Here is a 7,708-nt window from a genome sequence, read left to right as displayed (position 1 = left end):
GTGTGTGTGTGTGTGTGTGTGTGTGTGTGTGTGTGTGTGTGTGTGTGTGTGTGTGTGTGTGTGTGTGTGTGTGTTAAGAAAAGGGGGAAGATCACTTTAATATTCCTTTAAAAAACTCTTAAGTTGTATTTTTGGCACATGAAGGTCAGTGCTTGCAAGAGCTTGAGTAGGCTCTGAGGTTTTTTTAATTATGGTGATATTTTTGCTTCAGAGGTATTGTACACGTGTGGATGAAATTCAGTCCCATCTGCCTCCATACATCTTGAATAAATGGGTACGAATAGAGAATAATGGAGGGGTTACGAGGGTCAGAATCAACAACTTGCAGCAAGATAGTTCTGTGTCTGTTGCAGCCCTGATTTGCTATGCAAGTCCCTGAACAAATGTGTGCTCTACATGTGGAGGTGGGGGCCCCCACCTCTCGTGCTCCCCTCTGTGGTGTCATGTACAGGACCGATATGGGACTCAACACATACAGGAGGTATAGAATGTCACTGAGCCTATACTTCACAGCTCCGCAGCCAATCGTGCAGCAGAATGGTTAGGGTTACCCTGTATTCTAAGCTTTTTCACATTTCCTGCTTTTGGGCAAGGGGGGAGGCATATTTTTTTAAAGTTTCTCATCTCTCTGATATCTAAATACTAGGGCTGGGCAAAGCTTCGGTTGCTGATTCGATTTGGTGGAGATTCAGCTTGATTCAGTGGCCGAATCTCTGAATCTGAATCAAATCAGGAGACCCTTTAATCTCTCCAAATTGAATCAGAATGCTCTGAATTGATTCAGAGAGATTCAATGATTCTGCTGTAGACACAGCTTTAGATGTTTTTTCTACACACTTTAAGGTACCAGGCGGATCATGAACGCTGAGATGGTAGGGCAGATGGAGCATCCCACGGGAGCACTTCCAGTCCATTTCTGGGTCCACTATGGAGTGTGCAGGGGATGCTGCCCCCTGGCTCGGCAATTGGTGCCTCCTGAGTCTGGGGGAGCAGCCAGGGTCCCCCCACGGCCAATGACAGAGCCGGGGGGATGCAGCAGGGATCTCCCACGCTCTTGTGTAACACTCCATCTGCCTCAGCATTACAGTGTTCATGAGCCATGCCTGGTACCTTGATGTGATGACTTTAGTGGGTGTGGCGACTACCATACCGTCTTCTTGTACCGGGGCACCCCCCCCTCAAATCTCCTGCCACAACTTGATGTTACTGGGAAAAAGAAGGGGTTCAGTAGTGTTCCTCTTCTTGGGGGACCCGGTGACGGAGGTACTTGCATTCATGCCGCGATGTTCCGTGGGGCCCCGCCTCCTCTACACCCCGTCTACTCGCTAACTGCTTGGGTGTTGCTTGTGTAGTTCCGCCGCCCTGTGAGCCCCTCTGCTAAAGGGTCAGGCATTGACTTTGGCTCCTGTAGGTTTGCCTGGATGTTACAACAGCTGAAGCCCCAGACCCTGGTGCCAGAGGGCTGGACTCTCATTGTCTGGCTTCCCTCTTTTTTCCCAGAGAGAGACGCTGTTTATCAACTGCAAAATGTAGGTCACTGCGGGGGCGGGGTATGGATCCTCCCCAGCCTAATGCAGGGACACTGTTCTCCCTACCCCTGATGCAGGCTCCGCGCCTGCATCAATGCTCCTGCCAGCTGCAGGAGTCACACCATGCCTGGCGTGCTCCGCACTGGCTCTCTCTTCCTCCTCTCCCCCTGCTGGCTTCTGGCAGGGTTTTTAAATTTTCCCACAGCGGCGTCTCCCACCTCTGCCATTGGCCCAGTGCTCCCCTGCCCCAGGAGCAGCTGTTTGAAGAGCCGGCATAATGCTGGCTCGTGTGGCTGCAGCTCTGGTTCCGGCTGCGCTCCCAAAGGTAAGTTTTCCAGGGTGAGGGGGGCCTGTTTGTCCCACACAATTGGCTCTTGGGGTCTTCCCCAGCCCCGTTGGAGACTGTGGGGGCTGCTCACTGCCACAGACCTCCCCACTTAAGCTGCCTTGTGGTGTCTGGACCTCTTGTATGGCCTCCCGAATAGCCTGATGTTCTTTTTCATGTGCTTGACATGCCTCCTCGGCTGGCTGCTCCAAGCTGAAACATCTAGAGAGAAAATCCACCACTAGATTATCCTTGCCGGGGTGGTGCATTACCATGAACTTGAAAGGTTGAAGAGCCAGTGCCCAGCGGGTAATGCGAGTATTTTCACTTTTTGTTTTGGTTAACCACTGCAGTGGGGTGTGGTCCATCACCACCAGGAACTCCTGGCCCATCAAATAATATTTAAAATATTCTATCGCCCAACGTATTGCTAGGCACCCTCTCTCTTCTTGTGGCGTACCTGGTTCTGGCTTGGCTGAGTTTGCAGCTTGCGAAGACGATCCTCATCTTTGCAGTAGCACAGCCCCTAGGGCACTGTCAGATGCATCCGCCTGTAAAATAAAAGGGGCAGAGAAGTCAGGAGTATGTATCACCACATTGCAGCACATAGTCTCCTTCAGATCCTTGAAGCTTCTTTTCATCTCAGACATCCACTTTAGCATCCACTCCCTTTAAGGGCATGTGTGAGGGGTGCAGTGAGTTCCTCAAAGTGCGGTACAAGTCTCTGATAATAGTTGATGAGCCCCAAGAAGGAATGGAGTTGCCAACGGTTGCATGGTTCTTGAAATCATCGTATTGCCTCCACCTTGTCCCCCAGGGGTCGGATGGTTCCGTGTCCTACACAAAACCCCAAATACTTAGTTTCTGTACTACCAGTTTACATTTTTTTGGATTGGAGATCAACCCAGCTGTTTGAAGCTCTCCCAAAACTGCTCTCAGGGCCTTGAGATGCTGGGGCCATTCTGAGGTGAAGATGATGATGTCATTGATATAAGCTCTGCATGTGTCACATGTGGTGCCAACAGGGTGTCCATAAGCCTCTGAAAGGTGGCTGCCGCTCCATTCAGCCCAAAGGGCATCCGTACGATTTCAAACAGGCCCCAACGGGTTCCAGAAGTGGTTTTGGCACAGTCTGCGGCTCGCATCGGGATTTGCCAGTAGCCTTTGGCTAGGGTGATGGTGGATATGTATCTGGCTTCCCCAATTCTCTCAACGAGGTAGGCAATATGAGGCATGGGGAATGTGACGAAGGTCACTAATGCATTTAACTTTTGAAAGTCAATGCACAAGTGGAGTGATTCATCAGGTTTAGCCACTGGTATGACTGGACTGCTCCATGGGCTTCAGGACGGCTGGATAATTCCCTACTTCCTCATCTCTTCAATCCCTTGTAGTACTTCCCGTTGCCATCATTGGGGTATAGGCCTCCATCTCTCCCTGACTAGTGCGCCGGGCGGTGTCCTGGTCTCGTGCTCGATTCTCTGTGCTCACCCTGGGGTTTTTTGGAACATGTTCCGGAAAGCTTCTATCACCTCCTCCAGTTCCCATCATTGATTGGTATCCAAATCTTTCCCTAGTTGCACTTGCCCCTTCAGTTGGATCTCCCTAACTCTAGGCAGGGGGTCCCAGCTCCTCTACTGTCTCCTCTTCTTGTGCCAGCCAGCCTTGAGGAGGTTTACATGGTAAATTTGATACTCGCGATGGTGTCCGGTCTTGAGCACTTCATAATCTACTGGGCCTACCTGGCGGATCACCTTAAATGGTCCTTGCCATATTGCAAGGTGTTTACTTGTTGACACTGGAAGCAAGACTGTTCTGGGTTTCATTCTTGTATTATACTGGGTGTCCTGTTGTTCTTGCATGACTCGCATATTCTGGCACGCAATCTGGTGGGCCTTGTTGATCTGGTCTTGTAGCTCCTGTCTGTACCTTTCAGCTACTATTCCGGGTCCCACCGGCCTCTCCCATTCCTTCTGGACAATCTGTAACAGACTCCTGGGACTGTGCCCATATACTAACTGGAAAGGTGAGAACTGCATTGACTCTTGGGGTACATCTCTATGGGCAAACAGTAGCAGGGTCAATATGGTATCCCATCTATGGGGGTCCTCCTGTGTGCACTGCCTGAGCATCCTTTTGATGGTCCTTTTTAGCTTTTTGACTAAGTCATTTGTCTGGGGGTGATAAACTGATGTTCTCAGGTGGGTGATGCTGGGGGTGCTACAGAGAACCTTCATCACCCCCGACATAAAATTTGTCCCCTGGTCAGTGAGTGTTTCGCGTGGGATTCCTGCCCTAGCGATCCATTTTAGGAGCTCTTCCGCCATGCGAGTAGCCGTAATAGACCTAAGTGGAACTGCCTCCAGGAACCTTGTGGCATGATCCACTAGGACTAACACATATTGGTATCTTCTGTGAGACTTTGGTAGGGGCCCCACAATGTTGAGCGCTACGCGGGAGAATGGTGTCTCAATTATGGACAAGGGTTGCAAGGGTGCCCTCTATGGTCTCCATTCCTGGGCTGTCTGGCACTCTGGGCAGGCCGCTGCCCATCTCTCTATGTCTTCTTGTAGACGTGACCAAAAATAGTCCCCAACTAGTCTCTCCCAGGTTTTGGTATGCCCTAAATGACAGCCTAGTGGGGAATTGTGCGCCAATTTCCAAATTTGTCGGCAAAGCGAGGATGGAAGCACTAGCTGCCACCTTTCTGCCATCCCCTCCTGACCCCTCTGGACCCGGTATAGTAGCCCCCCTATTACATCAAAGCTGGAGTGGCTTCTGGACATCCCCTCTCCTGGGTCATCTGTCCCTAGCCATTGGAGCTCTGGGTCTTCCCGTTGAGCCTGGCAGAACTGTGCAGTGCTGGGCACCTGCTCCATATCAATACAGTCCCAGACAGCTTCACTCTGTGAGGGGGGCGGGGGGGCGGTTTCCTTAGCCCAGCCTTCCCCTCTTCTTAGTCGCTTTCTCTCCTCCTCAGTTGCTCACACACGCTCAAGTACCGTGTAAAATGGCCTCTGTTCTTGGCCCAAGATTATCTCACAGGCCAGCGCTGGGGCCAAGTCGACTCATAGTTTGCCTCTGAATTCCATTACCATCAAGGGGAGGTAGCAGCTCCGAAAGCGCATCTTGCCAGCTAAGATGCAGGTCATTACCAACCGTTTGGCTTCTTTTACTCTGGTTCACGGGGCCAGATCCGCATGGAGGAGGGACTGTGAGCATCCCGTGTCCAGGGTCGCCCTTACCACCCGATCCCCAATCCAGGCTGTCACGACCAGACAGTTCCAGCCTCCCTCGTGCAGTAGAACCAAAGCTGCAGTCCATGGGCTCACCTCGATCCCCTTCCTTTGCCCTTTTTTGGGGCAGGGTGGATGTAGCCAAACCACGACCCAGTTCGCTAAAGCCCAGTCCGCATTCCTTTGCAATATGTCCAGCTCGACCACAGCAGTAGCAGACAACATCCCTCAATGTCCCCTTCTGTGGACCTGTTCACCTCTGTCCTTCTCTAGCTGAGCTCCTTATCGGGGAATGGGGAACAGAGGTCTCGCTCCCAACCATGCTCATTCTCTGAGCTGATGAAAGCCTCTGCGAGGTGGAGGACTTCCTCACTGGACCGGGGTTGGTGCCTCCTTACCCACACCTGGGTATCCTCCTCCAAGTCCCAGAGGAATTGCTCCAACAGGACCTGATCTATGACACCCTCCTGGTCGAACCAGCCTGCTGGAAGCCATTTATTGAGAGCATCTTGCAGGTATTGTAGCAGGCTGCGAGGCTGCTTAACTTCTCTGGATTTCCAGGCTCAAAATGCCTGCCTGTGGCTCTCTGGGGAAATCTCGAGCCAGTACAGGATTGCAGCCTTCACCATGTTGTAGTTTCAGGCGTCCTCCCTTAACAGGGCCCGATAGGTTGCTTGGGCTTGATCTACCATAAGAGCACCCAACTGGTGGGCCCACTGGGTGCAATCTAACCCTGTATGAAGAGCTGTTCTCTCAAATGCCTCTATGTAGGCCTCAGGATCATCGTCCTGTGTCATTCACAGCGTCTTAAACAGGGTGGCATTACGTTGCATCCACTCCTGCTGGTAGGCCCCCTGTAGCTGCTGTATCTGCAGCACCTGCCTTATTGCCTGAATGGCTTGCATCAGAAGCTCTGTGTGAGCTACTGCCAGCGCCTGCATGTCTGCTTTGACCTGGTTTGGGATCCCTGATCTGCTAATGCAGAAGCTGCCATTCCCGGCCAATGTACCACTGTGATGACTTTAGTGGGTGTGGCGAGTACCATACTGTCTTCTTGCACCAGGGCACCCCCCCTTAACTGGCCTGCCATAACTTGATGTTACTGGGAAAAAGGAAGAGTTCAGTGGTGTTCCTCTTCTTGGGGGACCCAGTGACAGAGGTACTTACATCCGTGCCACAATGTTCCTTGGGGCTCCGCCTCCCCTACACCCTGTCCACTCACCAGCCACTTGGGTGTTGCTTGTGTAGTTCCGCTGCCCTGTGAGCCCCTCTGCTAAGGGGTCAGGCGTTGACTTTGGCTCCGGTAGTTTTGCCTGGATGGTACAGCAGATGAAGCCCTAGAACCTGGTGCCAGAGGGCTGGTCTCCCGTTGTCTGGTGTCCCTCTCTCTCCCCAGAGAGAGATGCTGTTTATCAACTGCGAAATGCCTAATGTAGGGACACTGTTCTCCCTGCCCCAGATGCAGGCTCCGTGCCTGCAGCAACGCTTCTGCCAGCTGCAGGAGTCACACCATGCCTGGCGTGCTCCCCGCTGGCTCTTTTTCCCTCCTCTCCCCTTGCTGGCTTCTGGTGGGGTTTTTAAATCTTCCTGCCGTGGCATCTCCTGTCTCCGCCATTGGCCCAGCACCCCCCACCCCAGGAGCAGCTGTTTGAAGAGCCAGTGTAATGCTGGCTCGCGCGGCCACGGCTCTGGTTCCAGCTGCGCTCCCAAAGGTAAGTTTTCCAGGCTGAGGGGGGCCTGTTTGTGCCACACATGGGCTCTCAGGGTTTTCACCAGCCCCCTTGGAGCCTACGGGGGCTTCTCACCACCACAGTTGAGGTACGTAGAAAAAACATTTAAAACTGTGTCTATGGCTGAATCGCTGATTCTCCAAATCAGCATTGAATCTTCAGATTTGGATTTGACTGAATCGAATTAGGACAGTGATCCGAATCAATGAATCGAATCACTTTCCCCTGATTTGGGCCGAATCCAAATTGAATGCAGCCTGTTTCGCACACCCCTACTAAACACCAGGAAAATATCAATAGTTTTATTTTTCTGACATTTTTAGGAAGTAGAGAAGCCCTTGCAGGACTGAGGCCTGAAAGTGACTTTGGCCCCATCTACATGGTACACTTAAGGCATAATTAACCAGTTAACCATGCCTTAAGTTGTGACCCAGCTACATATTCAGTCAATGAACAGTGTGATAAATCAAGGAATAAGACACAAAGGTATTCCACAAAGTTGTGTAATAACTTTGGCCTGTTCTTATAATGCCTGTAATTCAGTGTGTGGCCAGGGACTCCCCTGTGGTTGGGCGCCTTGTCAGCTGGACCGTACTCTGCCCCCACTGAAAGCTCTGTCAGATGAGGGACTCGCAGCAGCAGGAGCTGGTGCAGGGGGATCTGGTGATTACAATCTCGAGCTCCCCCTCTACTGGCAATAAGGCATGGTTGGATCTGATGGTGGATCCCACAGTCATTATTGTGTGGATCACGTGTTAGATTCTATCATGCCTTGACCTGAGCATATAAAGGGGCACTGGCTGAAAGTTTATGCAAGAATGGTATGGCAAAGTAGAGAACAGATATCAGATGTCTGATCGGAAGTTTTATCAAAACAGTTGGCAATGG

At 51.7% G+C, this 7,708-nt stretch overlaps 1 protein-coding gene across 5 annotated transcripts in view; it reads left to right on the top strand.

Annotated features, from left to right (window-relative positions):
• SLC25A12 (solute carrier family 25 member 12) overlaps positions 1–7,708 on the top strand; it is a 112,182-nt gene that overhangs the window by 60,259 nt on the left and 44,215 nt on the right. The gene's annotated exons all lie outside the window — the stretch shown is intronic.

Source organism: Gavialis gangeticus, unplaced genomic scaffold, assembly GCF_001723915.1.
Source record: "Gavialis gangeticus isolate Ggan-Ray unplaced genomic scaffold, GavGan_comp1, whole genome shotgun sequence".
In the NCBI taxonomy this organism is placed as follows: Eukaryota; Metazoa; Chordata; order Crocodylia; family Gavialidae; genus Gavialis; species Gavialis gangeticus.
The sequence above is the reverse complement of the archived record's forward strand: the minus strand, read 5'-3'. Positions and strand labels throughout refer to the sequence as shown.